Below are 3,248 nucleotides of genomic sequence, written 5' to 3' on the forward strand. Positions count from 1 at the left end.
GCACTTAGTTGCTATCTATCATTGTTGTGAAATTTCTGAAAGATTTTTTACCCGGTTTACTTGAACTTGAAACTGTATAAAACTTATTTGACTTGAACTGCCACATTTAAAAGCATGTCTATTCTTTACTGAAATTACTGAAAATGAACTATAATTGTGTAGCTCGTCACTATCTTCAGTTCCTTATTAATTATTGTTACTTACTGAGTTGGATGTACTCACGTTACTCCCTGCACCTTGTGTGCAGATCCAGGTGTTTTCGGACACGGTGGACGTTGATCTCGTGCGTGGTTGAGTATCGGTGACTCACGAGGTAGCTGCCCACGTTCGCAGTCCTTGTCTCTCCTTTCTTGCTATCTTTTCTTTCCTATATTGGCATTTGACGCAGACTCTTGTAGAACTGTTTCTGGACTGGTTGTTTAGATGCTCATGACTTAGTGACATCCTGGTGTCGGGCTATTTTCCGCATTTATGTTTTGGGTTCACCCCGTTCTTATGAAAAACTCCGGTTATTTTAAATGTCTTAATTCATTTCTGTTAAATGTTGAAAGTATTTTGAAAATATCGGCTTGCCTAGTACCACGATAGACGTCATCATGACAGGTTAAGTTTTGGGTCGTGACAGTATCATTCAAAATCGCGTCATAATCTTTTAGAAATAACATGTATATAAATAATTCTCCACAATGTCTGAAATTAACACTAGTAAAAGTTAAACATTTTGGTACATGAATGTAAACCCTTTTTATAATGTACTACTAGTAAAACACACTAAAAAAAATCGGTAGCCAAGAGGTCATTTCAGACAATCATGTCACAAGTTTATAGTTTAGTGGCCGTTTGTTACCTAATCGACCTTTTCCTACTACTTGTCTCAGTTATACACTACAAGAAATATAGGCTACGGCCACATTTATTTAACAACATTTATAACAAATGTCATTAAAGAGTTAATATTCTGACATTTAAAGCAATGTGTGGTTAAATAAACGTCATTTGGCACTAAAAAGTCATTAAATGTTATGACATTTGATTCAAATGATGTATTTTTCACCATGTTTATCGAAATTTGCAGCAAACATTTGGAATTTTTTATGTTGACCAGTTGAGATTTGAATCGTTCATTCCTCTCTTTTTATTTTCCCTCTCTCCAGCCCCCTTTCAGCACCCCCCCCCCCCCTTTTCAAACCCTAAATTCTTTGAGATAGCGTCCATCCTTCTCTGTTCCCATTTTACAGAATCATAGGTGATGGTAACCTCCACTTGGGATGGAAGGTTTTTCAACTACTATTACAGCTCGTACAAACTTGAGCATCTCCATTCTCTTCTCTCGCCTCTCAAGGAGACCTTCTAAACCTCTGTTAATAGATCTCTTTTCAAATCGACCCAAAACCAAATATGCAGTCAAAGTTTTCTTCACCTTCGAGTCATTCGAAGTATCCTAGTCTTGTGACCTTGTCAGAAGGAGAAGCCAGAGTAATTAATGTAATCTCTACGAGGTTTTTTACTGCGACTTTGATGAATCTTCAATTAATTTCTTCTATTAATTTGAAATTGTGGGTTGTTCATATTAAAAGATGGGTTTGTGATTCATTCACTCCGGGTATGGATGAAATCTGGATTGCCGATGTATCTTATTTCATTTATGTGTGCCACATTCCGATAAATGAATTATTGCCCCATGTCAGTATTACCTTTCTATAAATGAATTAGAGCACCTTATTATATTAAGCATTTTAATTGACAAGAAATTTACCTTTTGAATTGTATAGTAGTCTATTGCCTGCCAACTGTTTGAGAGAATGCTCTAGAGTTTTGGCTAATGGATTTTGTTAGAGAATCTATTGGAGGTTCATGTGTGTATGTATTTTTTATTATTATCCAGGTTATTTAGAGACAACCTTGATGATTGAACTACGTAGAGTCCACTTGAGCCTGTGTAGTTGGCAAGCTCCATTTTCTCTTCTGGATTGGTTAGTTCATTTAATCTATCCCATCAGGTTGTTGAGTTATATATCTCTTTGTATATTGTTTCAGCTTGATCATGTACTTGCTCTGCATTCTTTTGTGTGGTAATCAACACTAATATATATACTTGTTGCAGTAGTGTTAACTTGCATTGCCGCTGTTTGTTTATCATGTGTCACAATATATGCTAAACAAAGAGTTTGGTGAATTATCTTGTTTAAAGTTATGTAGCCAGACAATAAGGCTATTGTGCCTCTGCTGTATTTCTTAATTTTTAATATAGTTCTTTTAGTTTGTGCCCTAATCAGTAGAGTGTAATTCTTTTCTTTTCAATTTCAGTTGCAGACAGCACTTCTGAAGGATGTAAGCTACTATAGTGTGTGCGAGTCGATGGGGTAGTGATGTACTGATACAAAAGCTTCTTCGTCAAAGAACATGGATACTAAAGCTTTAAATTGTATAGGCTATTCTGGAGATGTTAACTAAGAGAAAAGTTACAATTATGTATATAGTGTACTGGAGTATTTCTTTTTAGTTCATTTAAATTGCCTGTGGTGTATGACACTTGAAAATGTTGACATTAATATGAATGTTTGCGGTATTGCGATGAGTAAATGAATATATTTGCAGCTATCTCCTCTCTATACTGTATGTAAAACAACATTTATAACAAACTAGTTAACTAACCCGCGCTTCGCGCGGTCAAAATTTTCCTTTTGTAAATGTATTTGAGAAAGAAGTAAACCTTTTAAAGTACCAAATATGAAAAAATAACTATATAACCTAATAGGAAAATAAAGAATTCAAAATATAAGAAAAAGACACTTGGACAAATAAATAGAAAACAAATTCAAATAAATAAAATATTATCTACCTCTTGTAGTTTTATAATGATGTATACAGTTGTACATCATTATAAAAGGTATTTGTACATTTAAAAATTGATGCTATTTGTACATCATGATATGCGTAAATCTCCTATTTAATGATATGCGTAAATAATGGAGTATAACATATGCAACTAAAGCACTAAAATTGTCTCTCGTTAATTAATATATTTGGAAGATAAGCTTTTTATGTATTATCAAAATTATTATTTTGTAACATAATGCACGCACATACATTGAGTAATATGTGACCTTTTAAAGGCTTTTCATACTAAATGTGCATGTTTAAACTCACACGCCCAATTTATTTCCAATTTGTAAAGAAAAAGATAATCTAAGAGATAAAATCACGACTTTTGATCTTAATCAGAGTTGTTGAATATGCCTTCCTTT

At 33.6% G+C, this 3,248-nt stretch overlaps 1 long non-coding RNA gene across 1 annotated transcript; it reads left to right on the top strand.

Annotated features, from left to right (window-relative positions):
• The first annotated feature begins 1,178 nt into the window (after nt 1-1,178).
• LOC109221212 lies at nt 1,179-2,600 on the top strand. Its single transcript, XR_002067207.1, has 2 exons — nt 1,179-1,499; nt 2,308-2,600. It is a non-coding gene; the product is annotated as an uncharacterized LOC109221212 (long non-coding RNA).
• The last annotated feature ends 648 nt before the right edge of the window (nt 2,601-3,248 follow it).

Source organism: Nicotiana attenuata, unplaced genomic scaffold (genome assembly GCF_001879085.1).
Source record: "Nicotiana attenuata strain UT unplaced genomic scaffold, NIATTr2, whole genome shotgun sequence".
Lineage (NCBI taxonomy): Eukaryota > Viridiplantae > Streptophyta > Magnoliopsida > Solanales > Solanaceae > Nicotiana > Nicotiana attenuata.